The 20,938-nt window shown below is 45.8% G+C and overlaps 1 protein-coding gene across 2 annotated transcripts in view; it reads right to left on the bottom strand.

The window, feature by feature from the left end:
* LOC126248405 (uncharacterized) overlaps window positions 1-17,244 on the bottom strand; it is a 447,623-nt gene extending 430,379 nt beyond the window's left edge. Inside the window, exon 1 of one of the 2 annotated variants that reach the window (XR_007545482.1) lies at window positions 17,182-17,244. The gene's annotated coding sequence lies outside the window, so the exon portion shown is untranslated. The remainder of the gene's footprint in view (window positions 1-17,181) is intronic. The other variant, XR_007545484.1, reaches the window with a different exon arrangement.
* Between the last annotated feature and the right edge of the window lie 3,694 nt (window positions 17,245-20,938).

Here is a 20,938-nt window from a genome sequence, read left to right as displayed (position 1 = left end):
CATTGGCACCAAGGCAGAAGCGACTCTCATCGCTGAAGACGACACGTCTCCATTCGTCCCTCCATTCATGCCTGTCGCGACACCACTGGAGGCGGGCTGCACGATGTTGGGGCGTGAGCGGAAGACGGCCTAACGGTGTGCGGGACCGGAGCCCAGCTTCATGGAGACGGTTGCGAATGGTCCTCGCCGATACCCCAGGGGCAACAGTGTCCATAATTTGCTGGGAAGTGGCGGTGCGGTCCCCTACGGCACTGCGTAGGATCCTACGGTCTTGGCGTGCATCCGTGCGTCGCTGCGGTCCGGTCCCAGGTCGATGGGCACGTGCACCTTCCGCCGACCACTGGCGACAACATCGATGTACTGTGGAGACCTCACGCCCCACGTGTTGAGCAATTCGGCGGTACGTCCACCCGGCCTCCCGCATGCCCACTATACGCCCTCGCTCAAAGTCCGTCAACTGCACATACGGTTCACGTCCACGCTGTCGCGGCATGCTACCAGTGTTAAAGACTGCGATGGAGCTCCGTATGCCACGGCAAACTGGCTGACACTGACGGCGGCGGTGCACAAATGCTGCGCAGCTAGCGCCATTCGACGGCCAACACCGCGGTTCCTGGTGTGTCCGCTGTGCCGTGCGTGTGATCATTGCTTGTACAGCCCTCTCGCAGTGTCCGGAGCAAGTATGGTGGGTCTGACACACCGGTGTCAATGTGTTCTTTTTTCCATTTCCAGAAGTGTACAAATAATATTTACAAAACAAACAAATTACACATCGACATAAACCTCCGACGTTCAGTTGCGTGTTGTAACAAACACGGGCCACGGTCGGCGAGCAGCATCTGCAGGGACATGTTTACGATGACGACCGTGTTTACGAGTGTGGCTGTAGTGCACTGTTGTGGTTTGGTCTAGCTGTCGCAGTTTCCGCATGTAGCGCTTGCTGCTATTGTTATTCTGCATTCGTCTCCGCACGCAGACCAACTGCAGTACACCGTGTTACCAGACGTCTGTGATAGTGTAGTGTTGTAGGAACTGTGACCATGGTGTATTCGAACTCTGAAAAGGCGGAGATGATACTCATCTATGGCGAGTGTCGACGAAATGCAGCTGAAGCCTGCAGGGTGTATGCAGAACGGTACCCGGACAGAGAGCATCCAACGTGCCGCACATTGCAAAACATCTACCGCCAACTGTATGCAACAGGTATGGTCGTAGCACGCAAACGGGTCCGTAACAGGCCCGTCACAGGAGAAGTGGGTGCAGTTGGTGTGTTAGCTGCTGTTGCCATGAACCCACACATGAGTACACGGGACATTGCGAGAGCCGGTGGACTGAGTCAAAGTAGTGTCATGCGCATACTGCATCGTCACCGCTTTTACCCGTTTCATGTGTCGCTACATCAGCAATTACATGGTGATGACTTTAATCATCGAGTGCAATTCTGTCAATGGGCATTAACAGAGAATGCGTTGCAGTTCTACCTGTTTACCGATGAAGCGGGTTTCACAAACCACGGGGCAGTGAATCTACGGAACATGCATTACTGGTCCGTGGACAATCCTCGCTGGCTCAGACAGGTACAGCGACAGCGACCGTGGACTGTAAATGTATAGTGCGGAATCATTGGCGACCACCTCATTGGTCCTCACTTCATTGCAGGGGCCCAAACAGCTGCAACATACATCGCGTTTCTACAGAATGATCTGCCAACGTTGCTCGAAAATGTCCCCACTGGAAACGCGTCGACGTATGTGGTATCAGCATGATGGTGCACCTGCACATTCCGCAATTAACACTAGGCTGACCCTTGACAGGATGTTCGACGGGCGTTTCATAGGACGTGGAGGACGCATAAATTGGCCAGCCCGTTCTCCTGATCTTACACCTCTGGACTTCTTTCTGTGGGGTACGTTAAAGGAGAATGCGTACCGTGATGTGCCTACAACCCCAGAGGATATGAAACAACGTAATGTAGCAGCCTGCGGCGACATTACACCAGATCTACTGCGGCGTGTACGACATTCATTACGCCAGAGATTGCAATTGTGTGCAGCAAATGATGGCCACCACATTGTACATCTGTTGGCCTGACATGTCGGGACACACTCTATTCAACTCCGTAATTGAAAACGGAAACCACGTGTGTACGTGTACCTCACCCCTCATGGTAATGTACATGTGCGTCAGTGAAAAAGACCAATAAAAAGGTGTTAGCATGTGGACGTAATGTGCTGTTACAGTCTCTTCTGTACCTAAAGACCATCACCGTTCCCTTTGGATACCTACGTAATTCGGTGCTCTCCGATACACACGATCGAACAGCGGAGGAGTGGTACTCAAGCGTCAACTTTAGGTTACAATAACTCCGGATGTAATTAACATTTTACAATGCAACAAACGGCACTGATTACTTATTTGTTTATATGTTCAGATGTGCTAACAAAACTAACGTGGTTCCATTTAAAAAACGTAGGTTTGTGTTAAAAAACATACTTCCGTGCGTTTTTGTATGGTTTGTATTAAACAATTACACTAGCCCCTCTCCTCACGTTCGGTCTGCGGAATCGGTTCGTCAGTATTTGATGTGGTTTACGAAATATATCCAGCGGTAACGTTAGGTGACTCACCCTGTATATACAAATTGTAAAACAATTACAATATATAAAGACACAGAAATGTCATATCTTCAGGTAACAAAATAAGGAAAAAATTTATAGTACAATAAATGGAAATAGGAGGATATGCATTTCCGGCGTTACAAGGGGCTCGTAATGTTAACCAATCAACAGATTGTAATAATACTCAGAAAGTGCATTTTCTGTGTATACACACACTTTCTTAAATGGAAAAATGCCTATTGACATTAACAAACTAAAAGTAGAGTAAATTAGAATATCAGCGGTGTTTATTGTAGGATTCTAGTGCTAGTCGTTTACGAGATATTGTATTTTGAAAAGTTCTCACACCAACACGTGTACAAAATGTAAGTCGGGACGCACTCAGGGAACACACAAATTCAAATGGCCCCACGCACTATGTGCCTTAACATCTGAGGTCATCAGTCCCCTAGAATTGGAACTACTTAAACCTAACTAACCTAAGGACATCAAACACATCCATGCCCGAGGCAGAATTCGAATGTGCGACCGCAGCAGCCGCGTGGTTCCGGACTGAAGCGCCTAGAACCGCTCGGCCACAAAAGCCGGCAGGGAAAACACAAGCACACTGTAAACAAAGATGACAACATCGTACCTAGCAACTACGCAGGTTGACTGGCGCAAACAAGAGTCGGTGTGGAAACTTTTCAAAGTCCTGCTTTCTCGTAAGTGACTCGCACTAGAGTCCTGTAACAAACACCATTTACATTCCAATTTGCCCTACCTTCAGTTTGTTAATGTTAATAGGCATTATTCCATTTAAAAAAGTGTGTTTTTGCGCAAAAATACACTTTCTATCATTACAGTTTGTCTACCAGCTAACAGTACGAGCCCCTGACTACCGATTCATTTTGTGAAAACCGTACATCAGTAGCACTTTCCACTTACGCAATATTTGCTGTGCAAGGTTTTGGTGATAAGTACTGAACTGCTGCCTCACATTCCCCTCTCGCAGTTGCATACAACAGAACTGACACTGGTAGTGAATCATCGACTGCGGGAAAATCGGAACAGAAGAGAATCGAAGCGTCTGAAAAATGATTCAAATGGCTCTGAGCACTATGGGAGTTACATCTGAGGTCATCAGTCCCCTAGACTTAGAACTACTTAAACCTAACTAACCTAAGGACATCACACACATCCATGCCCGAGGCAGGATTCGAACCTGCGACCGTAGCAGTCGAGCGGTTCAGGACTGAAGCCCCTAGAACTGCTCGGCCACCGCGGCCGGCTCGAAGCGTTTGATATGTTGTTCTACAGAAGAATGTTGAAGATTAGTTGCACTGATAAGGTAAGGAATGAGGAGGTTCTCCGCAGAATGAGCGAAGGAAGGAACATACGGAAACACTGACAAGAAGAACGGACAAGATGATGGGATATATGTTATGACATCAGCGAATAATTTCCATGGTAAAAGAAAGAGCTGCAGAGGGTAAAAAATGTAGGGGAAGACAACGATTGGAATACATCCAGCAAATAATTGAGCTAGTTATGTGCAAAAGCGACTCTGAAATGACCGTATCATATCAGTCGAGAGACTGACGACGCAAAAAGAAACACGCTTCAGTAAGAGTCGGTCGCCAGTCTCGTCATAAACAGCACACACACGGCATTATTCATCTATAATGGTCGCCCTGGCGACGAGTTAAGAAACAGCCAGCAATTAAAGTCTTATTTTGATTCCTACATGTTGTGGGACTGCTTCATACAGTCTGAAAAATGACTTCGATATAAAACAGAGAGTTAATTTGCAAATGAGAATTATAAAAACTGGATCGCTGTAGAAATCGGCCGTATGTGCAGTCTGCGCGAAACATCGGTATCTTATCGCTGCGAGGTGAAATATTTCGTTCTCTTCATAAGAACGGTTAGGCAGAGTTCTTTTTATGATTACGACATCGCACGGAGCCTTTTGCCTAGATGGCGGGCCGCCTTATCTGGCGTTATCTGGCGCGTCTCACGTATCTGTCCGCAGGAGGCGACCAGACGCCGAACGTCCTTCACGGAATACCGCTGCTGTTGTTCTTCTAGCATTTTGTAACAGCTCATCTGTTTAAAGGAGAAATTAAACCTGTTATCTGCTGCAGTCGCTCACATTTTCTTCCGCAACGCGTTTCGAGAACTTCAGTAATCTTCAGGTAGATCAATGGTTTACCTGAGTGTTTCTTTTCCTGAATGCCGCCAGGTGACTTCTTTACGCTTCATTTCTCTAGAAATTACTTATTGTGTGATACCTGATATCGTAATGTAGTACTCAATCATACATTACAAAGGATAACAACCTTAGTCCACCATAAAGGACACTAAATGTCCTTATGTATCACTGAATATCGCACATAAACATAAAACAAAAAACAGTTCAGAGACCGGACACGTACAGAGACATAGTGTCTTGCAAGTCGAAAATCATTACCAGCTTACACTGCAAATCAAAGACCCTCACAACATACACACATCAAAAAAAGTTTTGCATCACCCAGGTTCCCAGAACTCCTGAAGATAGACTTTGACTGTGGATACTGTATCAGAGACACAGTCCCTTTGACTGAGATGTCACTAAACCCGGCCAAAGATGCAAACAACCATGCATGAGAGCGCCTATTAGACGGGGTGGGGGGGGGGGGGGGTCCGACAGCCGATCAGTTCCAGTCATTTCACCAGGAAAGAGGTACACGGCACGTGTTGTCTGTAGTTCAACCATGTCTAGATGGTCAATATCGCGGTTCGATCGCGTCCGCATTGTTACTTTGTACCAGGAAGGGCTCTCAACAAGGGAAGTGTCCAGGCGTCTCGGAGTGAACCAAAACGATGTTGTTCGGACATGGAGGAGGTACAGAGAGACAGGAACTGTCGATAACATGCCTCGCTCAGGCCGCCCAAGGACTAGTACAGCAGTGGATGACCGCCACCTACGGCCTATGGCTCTGAGGAACTCTGACAGCAACGCCATCATGTTGAATAATGCTTTTCGTGCAGCCACAGGACGTCGTGTTACGACTCAAACTGTGCGCAATAGGCACGTCCATGTCGAGGTCCATCTTTGCAACCACGACACTATGCAGCACGGTACATATGGGCCCAACATGCTGAATGGACCGCTCAGGATTGGCATCACGTTCTCTTCACCAATGAGTGTCGCATATGCCTTCAACCACACAATCGTCAGAGACGTGTTTGGAGGCAGCCCGAACGCCTTAGATACACTATCCAGCGAGTGCAGCAAGGTGGACGTTCTCTGCTGTTTTGGGGTGGCATTATATGGGGCCGACGTACGCCGCTGGTTGTCATGGAAAGCGCCGTAACGGCTCTACGATACGTGAATGCCATTCTCCGATTGATAGTGCAACCATATCGGCAGCATATTGGCGAGGCATTCGTTTTCATGGACGACAATTCGCGCCCCCATCGTGCACATCTTGTGAATGACTTCAGGATAACGACATCGCTCGACTTGAGTGGCCACCATGTTCTCCAGACGTGAACGCTATCGAACATGCCTGGGATAGATTGAAAAGGGCTGTTTATGGACGACGTGACCCACCAACCACTCTGATGGATCTACGCCGAATCGCGTTTGAGGAGTAGGACAGTCTGGACCAACAATGCCTTGATGAACTTGTGGATAGTATGCCACGACGAATACAGGCATGCCTCAATGCAAGAGGACTTGCTACTGGGTATTAAATGTACCAGTGTGTACAGCAATCTGGACCACCACCTCTGGAGGTCTCGCTGTATGGTGGTACAACATGCAATGTGTGGTTTTCATGAGGAATAAAAAGGGCGGAAATGATGTTTGTGTTGATCTCTGGTTCAAATGGCTCTGAGCACTATGGGACTCAACATCTGAGGTCATCAGTCCCCTAGAACTTAGAACTACTTAAACCTAACTAACCTAAGGACATCACAGATATCCATGCCCGAAGCAGGATTCGAACCTGCGACCGTAGCGGTTGCGCGATTCCAGACTGAAGTGCCTAGAACCGCTCGGCCACACCGGCCGGCTGTTGATCTCTATTCCAATTCTCTGTACAGGTTCCGAACTCTCGGAACCGAGGTGATGGAAAATTGTTTTTGATGTATATGTAAGCGCCTGCAAACACACAGAGCTCTCAGGGGTATGAGCCAACACCAGTTCGGCTTCAGATCTGGCAGATCAATAGATGATGCCATCAACCAGGCCCTGCACATAGTTAACACCACAAAACAGAAATACGCCATGGCAATAATGATTGACATTGCAGGAGCATTTGATGATCTTTGGTGGCCAGCACTGTTTCAGAGGCTTAAGACATTTGGAGGTACCGCAATCACTGTACAACAGTTTTCTAGACTACTGTAAAGACCGAGTAGTCGAATGGCAGATGGACAGTCCGGAAAGTAATTAAAAGAATTACCATAGGCTGTCCTCAAGGGTCGATCTGCGGCCCCATCTTCTGGGACATAACAATCGAACCCCTCCTACAGCTTCTGGATGGGGATGACAGGTCAGACGGAATTGTCGCCTACGCAGATGACCTATTAGTTGTAGTCACTGCAAACAACAGAGCCAAGTTAGAAGAGAAAGCCAGTGGATTACTACAAACAATTACTCAGTGGTGTCACAACAACAAACTCAGGATAGCCGAATACAAAACAACATACACTTTACTGAAAGGATCACTCCAAAGGAATCCTTCGGTTAAAATTGGGGACATAAACATCAAACGAGCACGCATTACGCGCTATCTTGGGGTACACATAGATGAAAAATTGAATTTCCACGAACACATAAGGCTAACAACAGACAAAGCAGAAAAAAATATTCCACAAACTTGTGAGGCTAATTTCAAAACAGTACGGACTACCTCTACCAGTCATACGTACATACCACTGTGTGCTCTTCGAATCAGTGGTAACCGAGCGAGGTGGCGCAGTGGTTAGCACACTGGACTCGCATTCGGGAGGACGACGGTTCAATCCCGTCTCCGGCCATCCTGATTTAGGTTTTCCGTGATTTCCCTAAATCGCTTCAGGCAAATGCCGAGATGGTTGCTTTGAAAGGGCACGGCCGATTTCCTTCCCCATCCTTCCCTCACCCGAGCTTTCGCTCCGTCTCTAATGACCTCGTTGTCGACGGGACGTTAAACACTAATCTCCTCATCCTCCTCCTCGAATCAGTACTCAGCTTTGCAGCTAGCACGTGGGCACATAGACTGAACGTGGTCACCAACAAAGCATCCGTCAGACGAGGGCAGAGAAGTGTCCTACTTAGGCTATCTGGAGCCTTCGGTACCACCTCAGCGGATGCACTGTGTGTGGTGCTCGGAATATGCCCCATAGATATCACGATCAAATACAGAGCTGCAAGGTCCTGGTTAAAGGTGGGGAGACTAGATAAGGTACACACAATAACCGGTGTGCCCATAGAGACGATACGTCACCTTAAAAGTTGGCGTTTGGATACATGGCAAGGTGAGTGGGATGTAAGTGATAAGGGACGTAGACTGCACGACTTCCTCCCTGACGTAAGGGAGCGGTTGAGAATGAGACATATCGATCCCAGCCGCGGTATGGTACATTTCTTAACGGGGCACGTACCTTATCCCACGCACTTAAACCGCGTGACTCTGAGGCAGACACCTACATGCACATGCGGGGAAGAAGGTTCCCCAGAACACACTGTCTTTTTCTGCGGGCAGTACGCGAACAATAGACATACACTACACTTAAATTACACAGATACAGACATAGATATATGCACAGCAATAAGAGACGAAGAACAATGGGCACAATTAAACGCACTGACAAACAGTATTTCAAAAACAACACATGAAGAGTATATGCGGACACGACATCACAGACATGCCTATGTGCAGCGTAACAGAAATCTCCAGAGGATGGACAGCGATACCCACAGTGACAGGGAAAAAAAAGTGACAATGAGGAGGAACAGGGTGAGGAAGCTGAGATGTGACAGTAAATAAGCAAATTGCTGGCAATCTAGCCAAGAAAAAACCAAATGCTGTACATGGATGCGCACCTAAAGTAGTTAATACATAGGATTAGTAACAAATAGGATAAGAAACATTATTTCACTACTAATAACCATTTGTGTGTGTGTATGTGTGTGTGTGTGTGTGACTGGCGGTAAACGGCTCGATGAAACCATTCCGAGGTATTCACCAGTCACACTCGGTGAAGGTACTAACAAATCTCTCATCTATCCTATCTTCTTTTTATATTCTTCTTAAAAAACAACAAGATTTTATTTATATTTCAACCTTAAATTATTGTTATTTTGAAAAGTATCATTCTTTGTAAATGTTGTAGATAAAACAAAAGGAAAGAAAATTGTAAAAAGATGAAAAACGAAAATTGTAAGATGTACGACCTGTTTTAAACATCAGGTAACAGGTCTATAATTTGGCAATAAATAAATAATAAAAAAAATAAAAAATAAAAAATGTATGTATATTTATGCGTTTACATCTTTAGGACTTTCTCACAAAAAGTACCCTTTTTAAAAACGAAATGAGTGCTTAGATTTGAGCATATTTCTATGATAATCAATCGATCTAATGTATTAAATATCAAGTTCTGGTTTTATTATATTCTGTCACTAAAGAGGAGATGGCAGTATCTTCTAGTATGACAGAAAACTTCTAAAAAGTTCACTGTCAGTGTCTCAGTTTTGTCATGGAATACATTATGTCCACATTTCCTGTTGTGAATGAAAATTTACAACTTTTCTAAGTGACTTTTTTGTGGCCTCTGTTTAGTTTATGAAATATTATCCTACATGTTGCAAAAGCATGATATTTGTCGACAAATTTATTTGGAGTGTTTAGTGTAACTGCATTCATATGTTCCACAAATTCAGTCCGGAAACTGCGTCCAGCATGACTAACATACTGTGTGGGACATTCGTTGCATTTTATTTTCAAGAAGCCCGTTAACTACGTGGTCATTAGAGATGGGGCATAAGCTCTAGATGTACAAATATGGGAAAGGAAATTGGCGGTGTTCTTTTCAAAGGAGAGTTACGTCTTAAACCGTATTGGGAATAGTGTGCGGCGGCGAGGCATTCGAACATATTCTGGCTACTGTAATTATTGTACGACGATGCCATAACATGATCCCACCCATGGTAATAGCACGTAATCGTGGGAGGGGGAAAGAGTGGGCGGGGCTTCAGGTTATCCTTCGATCATTTTGATTAGCTCTAGTTTCCTCAAAACATATGAACGGAATGCCGGGATGGTTCACGCAAGAAGACCAGGGTCGTTTCTCTCCTGCCCTTGGCAGGAGTTAGAAATCCGTTTCCCTCTTTTTCTCTCAAAAGTAGCCAGAAGAAGGTTAGGTAGGTTCATTGTTACATTTTTTGTTTTCATAATCAGTACTACAGGGTGTTCAAAATATGACGCGATTTTGTTAGGTACTACCTTTGTTTATCTGGGGAGGAAACAGATTACACATCACAGCAGAGGTTTTTCATTATCACCCAGTGCATTAGACGTGCCGTTTATGCCGAGACTCAGAACAGATTCACATATAGGTAACAGTATGGTAAGGATGCATCAAACAAATCCACCACCAAGCGACCGTACAACATGTTGCAGAAGTCAAGAAATGTTGCAGATACACCCAGAAGTGGTCGAATGAAAGTGCTAACACCATAAAAATTGACTGATATGTACGTTCCATATACCGGGTGATCAAAAAGTCAGTATAAATTTGAAAACTGAATAAATCACGGAGTAATGTAGATAGAGAGGTACAAATCGACACACATGCTTGGAATGACATGGGGTTTTATTAGAACCAAAAAAATACCAAAGCTCAAAAAATGTCCGACAGATGGCGCTTCATCTGATCAGAATAGCAATAATTAGCATAACAAACTAAGACAAACAAAGATGATGTTCTTTACAGGAAATGCTCAATATTTCCACCATCATTCCTCAACAATAGCTGTAGTCGAGGAATAATGTTGTGAACAGCACTGTAAAGCATGTCCGGAGTTATGGTGAGGCATTGGCGTCGGATGTTGTCATTCAGTATCCCGGGAGATGTCGGTCGATCACGATACACTTGCGACTTCAGGTACCCCAAAGCCAATAATCGCACAGACTGAGGTCTGGGGACCTGCGAGGCCAAGCATGACGAAAGTGGCGGCTGAGCACACGATCATCACCAAACGACGCGCGCAAGAGATCTTTCACGCGTCTAGCAATATGGGGTGGTTCTAATAAAACCCCGTGTCATTCCAAGCATGTGTGTCAATTCTTAGCTATCTATCTACATTATACCGTGGTTTATTCAGTTTTCAAATTTATACTGACTTTTTGATCACCAGGTACTTTGAGTCCCACGAAGTCTGTAGTCATCGATGTAACCAGTCTGGTGTCTGCGATGGTCATAACCAGAAGATATTGCACAAGTGCTTCCAAGTTAAGTTCGTATATAATTCACGCTGTTCACGAGTTAATACACTACTGGACCTAAAAATTGCTACACCAAGAAGAAATGCAGATGATAAACGGGTATTCATTAGACAAATATATTATACTAGAACTGATATGTGATTACATTTTCACGCAAGTTCGGTGCATACATCCTGAGAAATCAGTACCCAGAAACACCACCTCTGGCCGTAATAACGGCCTTCATACGCCTGGGCATTGTCCAACAGAGCTTGGATGGCATGTACAGGTACAGCTGCCCATGCAGCTTCAACACCATACCACAGTTCATCAAGAGTAGTGACTGGCGTATTGTGACGAGCCAGTTGCTCGGCCACCATTGACCAGACGTTTTCAGTTGGTGAGAGATCTGGACAGTGTGCTTGTCAGTGCAGCCGTCGAACATTTTCTGTATCCAGAAAGGCCCGTACAGGACCCGCAACATGCGGTCGTGCATTATCCTGCTGAAATGTAGGAGAGCCACAGGTCGTAACACATCTGAAATGTAACGTCCACTGTTCAAAGTGCCGTCAATGCGAACAAGAGGTGACCGAAGCGTGTAACCAATGGCACCCCATACCATCCCGCCGGGTGATACGCCAGTATGGCGATGACAAACACACGTTTCCAATGTGCTTTCACCGCGATGTCGCCAAACACGGATGCGACCATAATGACGATGTAAACAGAACCTGGATTTATCCGAAAAAATGACGTTTTGCTATTCGTGCACCCAGGTTCGTCGTTGAGTACACCATCGCAGGCGCTCCTGTCTGTGATGCAGCGTCAAGGGTAACCGCAGCCACAGTCTCCGAGCTGATAGTCCCTGCTGCTGCAAACGTCGTTGAATTGTTCGTGCAGATGCTTGTTGTCTTGCAAACGTCCCCATCTGTTGACTCAGGGATCGAGACGTGGCTGCACGATCCGTTACAGCCATGCGGATAAGATGCCTGTCATCTCGACTGCTAGTGAGACGAGGCCGTTGGGATGCAATACGGCGTTCCGTATTACCCTCCTGAACCCACCGATTCCATATTCTGCTAAGAGTCATTGGATCTCGACCAACGCGAGCAGCATTGTCGCGATACGATAAACCGCAATCGCGATAGGCTACAATCTGACCTTTATCAAAGTCGGAAACGTGATGGTACACATTTCTCCTCCTTACACGAAGCATCACAACAACGTTTCACCAGGCAACGCTATACGTAGCCTTCAAAATCGCGTCTGTAACGACGGTGTGTTCCAAGCAGAGATCTATCATTGAGTTACGCGCTTGCAGAATGTCTACGGAGACCTGGCAGTTAACAAAAGCACGGTGAGTCGTTAGGCGAGTCGTCTGTCATCATCACAATAAGGTCGCGCAGACCTGTCCGATATCCCGCGTGTCGGCCGGCCTGACACAATGTGTGAACGTGCGGACACTCTCATTCGAGGTGATGGACGGATCAGAATCGAACACCCCGCAGCACAACTGGATGTCTCTGTTGGAGTGCTGACACACTCGTCCACCAGTTGGCGTGCTCAAAGGTGTGTGCCCGCTGGGTTCGTCGCCGCCTAACAGAAGACCATGAAGAGCAATGAAGGACCATCTGTGCAGAATTGCTTGCGTGTTACGATGCTGATCGTGACAATGTTTTGTCGAACAATCGCAGGTGCAGAAACATAAGTACGTCACTTCGAACGGAAACCAAACCGCAATCCATTGAGTGGCGCCACACTGCCTCTCCTCCGAAGAAAACGTTCAAAGCGCACCCTCAGTCGGTAACGTAATGACGACGCCCTTCTGGGACTCTGAAGTGGTTATTCTGTTTGATGCCCTCCCTCAGGGTACAACGATCAACTCTGAGGTTTCTTGTGCTACCGTCAGGATATTGAAGAAACGGCTTCAGCGTGTTCGTCACGACAAAAATGCAAACGAACTGCTCCTTCTTAATGACAACGCACGGCCTCACACAAGTCTGCGCACCCGAAAGGAGATTGCAAAACTTCATTGGACTGTTGTTCCTCATCCACCCTACAGCCCGAATCTCGCATCTTCCGACTTCCATCTGCTTGAACCAATGAAGGATGCACTCCCTGGGAAACAGTACGTGAATGATGGGGAGGTTATTGATGCAGCAAGACGCTCGCTCTGATGTCGACCATTAGAGTGGTACAGGCTCTCCCTGTAAGGTGGCGTACAGCCGTCGCATTGAATGAAGATTGTGTTCAAAAATTGGTGATTGTAGCCAAAAGAGTGGAGACTAATATAATGTATTGGAATATTGAATAAAACCAACCTGCTTCCAGAAAAAAATGTATTGTGTTAGTTACTGAATGCCCCTCGTATAACGCTGGAAGTGAAAGGTGTCTTCGTTTGGTTTTGGTGCGACGAGGGAGGGTTCCACATCATATTGAATATACTTATTTGGATATGGTTTCTGTTCTTTCGGACATGACCTTCTTCTTCTGTGAGGATGTACACGTATTCCCCGAACTCTTACGGGACTTGGTAAGAATGTCTTCCACGAGTAATGAGTGTGTTGGGGTGGGACACTACGAATGTAGTGTGTGGACATACAAGGTGAGAATGTGGGTCTCGGGGGAGGCGTGAGCGAGATAAACCATGCAGGCGCGCTATCCTCTGTACCCTCGGTGGCTCAGATGGATAGAGCGTCTGCCATATTTTCACCTGTCCCCGTTGATATATATCGACGCCCGTTAGCAGCTGTACGTATTAATATCATTCTAATTTCATGTTGAATATGTGACTGCACAAAATTGTTGCAAGAGGGCTGTGGAAATTCCTCATCAACTACATGGGTCTCCTCTGCACACTCATGAAGTTTGTGTTTACTGTGCAGTGGCACGTGGGCTATCTTCATCGCATTCTGACATGGCACAAGGTGAGTATTACATATAGATGATGCAACTATTTGTAAACAGAGTACATTTTACTTGTAAACACTATACCTAAACTACACATGCTCTCAGCTGGACAATACTACAACTCGCACAGCCAATAACACCGTGACTTTCTTGGACCAGTGTTTTCATCGTCGAGTGAGATCGAAGTGGTTGTGGAAAAATTAGTATACTGATTTATCTCTGTCTATCATTTTGTTGTGGAGATAAATGCTTTCAAACTAACCGTAATATTGTTCCCCAATTACAGAAAGAAACTGGACAATGTTGTCGCTGCAGTTCCCTGTTTAAGACCATGGAACGTCGTACTCAGTCAAGTGAGTCATAAAATGAAGGCCACTTCCAACTACTTTTGTAACTTTCCCAAAAGTTTTCGTTGCTTTCTTTTTACGGCCATGTACATAACAATTGTGCTTCAGGCTTGCTCAGTGTTAAAGCGCCGAACTAAGGTTCAAATGGCTCTGAGCACTATGGGACTCAACTGCTGTGGTCATCAGTCCCCTAGAACTTAGAACTACTTAAACCTAACTAACCTAAGGACATCACACACATCCATGCCCGAGGCAGGATTCGAACCTGCGACCGTAGCAGTCGCACGGTTCCGGACTGCGCGCCTAGAACCGCGAGACCACCGCGGCCGGCGCCGAACTAAGGACCCAAAGATATGTAGCCATGTGGGGATCGCCTCCGCTTACCAAGCAGTAAATGTTATTTGCCGTAAAACAAGTTAATACGACCTACAGCCTGCAGGGTGAAAAAAAAGACGACGCAAAAAGTTTGTATCGGCTCACTGTTGTTTAAATCAATATTTACACTGCTGCATCCTTAAAATAGGAGTAATACAGTTAATTACAATTAATTTTCTTTAAACTTAGGGACTTGAAAAAGTAAGTTACACATGTCGTCCCACGCTAAGAGCGTTGCGCAACAAGAGTGTCGCAGTATAAGGATTGACTACATGTTCCAGGATTCCCACAGACACATTTCTGCCGCCATACAATAACAGAATGTTCACGGGGTGCGAGTGAAATAACGCAGCACCCCAAAGTTGAAGTCCGAGGAACAGAATGATTCTTAAGGACAAATCTTCTAAATTGTTCACAGATTCACGGTGAAACTCTGGCGGTATATGGACCACATGAAATGTCGCCGTATGTCCATCTTTTCAGAGATAGTTGCAGCACCTCGGCTGTTCAGTGCAGAGTGTCAAATCAAACACCTTCCAGCCATCTAAATTTCCAAACTGTTATTTTATTGGACCCAGTTCCGGCGATATATTACGCCATCTTCACGTCCCCAGACCGACGTGTAGGAGAATTAAAACCAATTCAAACATCATCTGCCGACAGTCAGTAGACGATGTTTGAAGTGGTTTTAATCCTCCTACACATCGGTCAGGAGGCCCGAAGATGGCGTAATATATCGCCGAAACTGGTAGCCCAATAAAATAACGGTGTGGAAATTTAGTCGGCTGAAAGTGTTTGTTTTGACATTCTGAAATGAAATGTCGTGTCCACCCGTACTGAATTAGTGCCAACAATTTGACGAAGACCACACAAACATAAATGATGCCGATTGGAAAGGAAGACTGTCGACATCGACCACAGATGACAATATCAAAAATGGTTCAAATGGCTCTGAGCACTATGGGACTCAACTGCTGTGGTCATAAGTCCCCTAGAACTTAGAACTACTGAAACCTAACTAACCTAAGGACAGCACACAACACCCAGCCATCACGAGGCAGAGAAAATCCCTGACCCCGCCGGAAATCGAACCCGGGAACCCGGGCGTGGGAAGCGAGAACGCTACCGCACGACCACGAGATGCGGGCGATGACAATATCCACGCAATATTTTCGGTAAGCCGAAAAGAACATATAAAGAGAAGGAGATATTCCAACGATGAAGACGTTCATACAGCGATGCTCAAATTTCTCCTTGACCAAGGAGGTGATTTCTATCACCGAGGAACTGGACGGTTGATAGGACGTTCCTACCGTCGTTTGCAGAGACTTGTAGCCTATATTGAAAAATAGTGTCATGTATCTGCGTCACTGTGATGTGTAGTGCTGCATTCAATAAAAGGTACTTGACCTGCCATAATAACGTGTCACTTACTTTTTAAAGCCCCCTCGTATTTTCAAGTACAATGAAAAAGGAGGAAACAAAGAGAAGAAGTTCATCTATCAAATTTTTTTCTATTATGTCGTCTTCGAAGTTCATTAAAAAGCAGATACAGTTAATGTGTTAAGATTCCTTACTTTCAGTTTAAAATCAGAATGCAGTTACTTAAGTTTTGCATTACAAAAATGACAACGGCCCAAGAAAGCAAAAAAATTGGCGAGGGAAACCAAGTGAGAAAACTTTCGAGATCGATCACTGCGCAGTCCTAGGATTTTTATCTGTCATCATCACTTATTATCTGCCCACGGTAGCTGAATGGTAGCCGGGATGGTAGTTCAGCGTGTTCGGTCAGAGGGTTAGCTGCCCTCTGTAATAAAAAAGAAAACTAAGTGAATGGCTCAACGATGAACTTGAACAAGCATCATGGGACGTCCGTCCCGAACAAATACAACGAACAATTTGCCGGCACGGTAGCTCAGCGTGTTCGGTCAGGGGGTTAGCTGCCCTCTGTAATAAAAAAAAAATTGAGTTAATCGATCAACAACGAACTTAAACGAATGTCTTATGACGTCCGTCCCGAGCAGATGCAACGAACAAAGGCGAACAAAATGAGATAAAAAAAATCATCATCACTTCATTCCAATCGACGCGCAAGTCGCCGAAGTGGCGTCAGATCGAAAGACTTGCACCCGGCGAACTTTCTACCCGACGGGAGGCCCTAGTCACACGACATTTATATTTTACCATCACTTATTCACCGCTGGTAGTTTTTGTTACTGTGAAAAATGCCGAGTTGCAAAGTGGTTCGGAATTCACGTCAAACTGTAGAACTCGCTATAACTGGCTGGCTAAGTCAGTTCAAAGCTCAGAGGAAGCTAATGGCATACCAGCTCCAATAGTACCACGCTTAGTAAACCACAGTGCTGCTCGTACTAACCTTCAGGTGGAGGGCTGCTTTACTTTTTGTACAACACGATGTAGTACCATACTACACTTGTAACGCATTGTGCAAAGCTCACCGCTAGTAGTAATTACTCAAGATTTTACCTTTTTGAAGATTCACCGGTGGCATGCATTGCAGATGGGAGTGAATGTCTGCCGGTCACTTTCCAGTGGTTGTAAGTGTTGTACTCCTGGAACAGACGATGTAAAAGTAAGAAAGGCGCATCTTTGCGACAGGAAGGCCTCGCCATGTTTACCCACAACAACAGAGAAACTATAGTGCGGTCATTTTAACGTGGCAGTCGAAAGCTAACGTATACAAAAGGGAACTTGGCCCACCCAATGACTGCGTGCATGAGGAGGGGGATGAGGAATGAAGGGGCAGGAGAGGTGCGGAAAAACATACCCTTCGTCCCTCTCGCAGGGCAGGCGATCTATACCCGTGATCTGTGCTTCTGCGAACGCAGAACTGTCATCTCGTTATCGCCTTTCCCTCTTGGTATTATGAGCGTCGTGCTCCAACACCGTAATGGACTAAGATTATTCTCTTCACTCATTTCAGAGTAAGAAAGCAAAACAACGAGCTATGTACGACCCAGACCAAAGCTGACTACTCAAAGCATTTGGTAACGGCAACCGCGCGATAGCTCGCTTATGTGCCATAACAAGACGGTTCATACCCAACCATACCGTTAATTTAGGCAACCGTAGTTCTAAAAGTCCCTCCAGCTAAAACTGCTGCGTTAAAATGTCTGCACAATAAGGATTTGAGACAGGGCTTTGTGGATCGTAGCTCGCAGTACGTACTTAGTGAGCTGCTGCAGCGTGGCGCGCCGCGCGCTTACTAGCTACAAACACTCGCCTCCAGGGAAACGCGCCGACACTTCATCGATCCCGAAAATCGACGCCGGCTCTCCTCTCCTACCACAACGCGGAGCGACGCATCCGAATACTGACCTCCATATCTTTTGTGCACTACCACTGCTGTTTTTGATGTTGTTGTCGTCGTCGACTTCAGTCCGGAGACTGGTTTGCTGCAGTTCTCCACACGGTCTATTCTGTGCAATGTTTTCGTCTCTGTAAGACTACTGCTAGCAACATACGTTTGAATCTGCTTATTGTACTCGCGTTTGGTCTCATTCAACAATTTTACCCTCCATTTCACTGCAGTACCGTACTGACGATTCCCCAATCCCTCAGGATAGGTCCTATCAACCGATCCCTTCCTGTAGATAAGTTGTGTCAAAAAATTCATTTTCCCTCATTTCAATTCAACAACTCCAATATACCAATTATATCATCAGTATTTTTTGTAGCGCCACATTTAAAAAGCTTCTCTTCATTTTGGGAAGAGGAGGTGTCACTCCAACTACCGTTACCCAAGATGGCGGCGATTACGTCATCCAAGATGGCGGCCTCGACGTCATCTGATGACGTCATCCAAGATGGCCGATTTTAGTGGGAAGTTCGAATGTTGGCGGGAAGATAGGTCAATTGGGCTACCTCCACTAACCTAACCTTTCTCCCCTTCCCTCCCCCAGAAAATAGCCAGAACTTCAAATTCCACCAGGACAATGCAACACACCACAACTATCTCCACTAGCCTAAGAAAATGGCGGGAAAATGGAAACTTGGGCTACCTCCACTAACCTAAGTTATCTGACTAACACTTCGCCGGCCGCAGTGGTCTAGTGGTTCTAGGCGCGCAGTCCGGAACCGCGGGACTGCTACGGTCGCATGTTCGAATCCTGCCTCGGGCATGGATGTGTGTGATGTCCTTAGGTTAGTTAGGTTTAAGTAGTTCTACGTTCTAGGGGACTGATGACCATAGAAGTTAAGTCCCATAGTGCTCAGAGCCATTTGAACTAACACTTCTTACTAGGGATTAGTGGGAAAAGGACTCAGCCTGTGCTGGACATAAGCCTTTAATTTGAATTCAGTCTTTATTGAAACAATTTGAGGCACTACCACTATCCAGTGTGTTTACCACAAGGTCCGGAGTCCATCTGACCTAGTACACAGTACTGCCACCAGAGGACGCTGTTGTCTGTTCAGTGACATAATCCAAGATGGCGGTCTGCAGTGGGGGAAAAAGACGGGAAACAGTGTGTCCACCGTAAGGTCTGGAGTCCAACTGACCTAGTACACAGTAGTGCCACCAGAGGGCGCTGTCGTCCCTCCCATGATGTCATTCTAGTTGGTGGTCTGGGGGGGAAATATGTCGGATAAATGGCTCAGCCTGTGCGGGGCTGCTGGAGAGAGGAAGAAGTGTACTCTATTATTTTCGAGCAATTTATTTAGGGACAGATTTCACATAGTTTATTTATTACACTGATACAAAATACACGCTATGATATGCTTGGGGTCATGCCATACAGCCTACAGACCTGCAAACTACTGGTAAATTACCGAAATAATGCATATGTAACGCTCTGCCAAAATGCTCACAATGCTTAAACAGCTGGAAATAATGTAGTCCACAAACACTCATTGCACGACAAAAAGCTTTCAAACTATAATCAGCCACAACTGTCAAAGACTCCAATGTGCGCATGCACTTTGCAGTGCCAGCCGGATGCAAGCCAGCACCGGAACGCTAGCAATTTGTTCTCGTGCTGCTGTCAATGGCACATGAAAGTCACGTCTAAAGTTAGTTCTTTTGAGTGTTATACTGATGTCAAATCTCTATGTAAATAAGTGCTGAGTCACACTCTGGATCATGCACACGTGTTCACCATTGCTGGCTCTCTACCTGCTGTCCAGTGATACACTGATGTGCAGACCAACAAACTACTCGTAAATCACTGAAATAATGCATAATAACGTCCCGCCAACACGCTCACAACGCTTAAACAGCCGGAAATAATGTAGTCCACAGACACTCATTGCACGTAAAAAGGCTTTGGAACGATTGTCAACATATTAAACATTCCAAGGGTGCGCACCCAGTGTGGCTAACACATCGCTGCGAAATGCTCGTCCTGCTGTCAATATACGTCTCAGAAACGTTAAGCATTCTCATCACTAAAAGTCTTCATCATGTGTGTGCATGCTCGCGAAAACACTTTTAATCATAAAAGCATTCTTGTTGTTGGGAAAGAGAGGACTGTCTAAGTGCAGATGGGGGGAAATCAGAACAATTATGCAAACAGAATTTGAAGCACTGCCTCATAGAAGAGAAATATGGCGCGAATATTCTGTATCCTACAGCTACAGGTCTGGAGACGCAAATCGCTAGCGTTCCGGCACTGGCTTGCGTCTGGCTGGCACTGCAAAGTCCGTGTGCATGTTGGAGTCTCTGATAGTTGCGGCTGATTATAGTTCGAAAGCATTTTGTCGTGCAATGAGTGTTCGTGGACTACATTATTTCCGGCTGTTTATAAGCATTGTGAGCATGTTGGCAGAACATTATATATGCATTATTTCGGTAATTTACGAGTAGTTGGCAGGTCTGTAGGTTGCGTGGCGTGACCCCAAGTATGTCAGAGTGTGTATTTTGTATCAGTGTAATAAATAAAATATGTGAAATCCATCCCGAAATAAATTGCTCGACAATAAATACACCTCTTCCTCTCTCCAGCAGCCCAGCACAGGCTGAGTCATTTTCCCGTCATTTTCCCCCCAGACCAGCATCTATGAATGACGTCATGGGAGGGACAACAGTGCCCTCTGGTGGCAGTACTGTGTACTAGGTCAGTTGGACTCCGGACCTTGTGGCGAACACACTGGGTGATGGTAGTGCCTCAAATTGTTAAAATAAAGACTGAATGCAAAATAAAGACTTATCTCCAGCACAGTCTGAGTCCTTTCCCCACCAATAATGGTTCAAATGGCTCTGAGCACTATGGGACTTAACATCTGA

The sequence above is a fragment of the Schistocerca nitens genome, chromosome 3, assembly GCF_023898315.1.
Source record: "Schistocerca nitens isolate TAMUIC-IGC-003100 chromosome 3, iqSchNite1.1, whole genome shotgun sequence".
Classification (NCBI taxonomy): domain Eukaryota; kingdom Metazoa; phylum Arthropoda; class Insecta; order Orthoptera; family Acrididae; genus Schistocerca; species Schistocerca nitens.
This window is presented reverse-complemented; position numbering and strand designations above follow the sequence as displayed.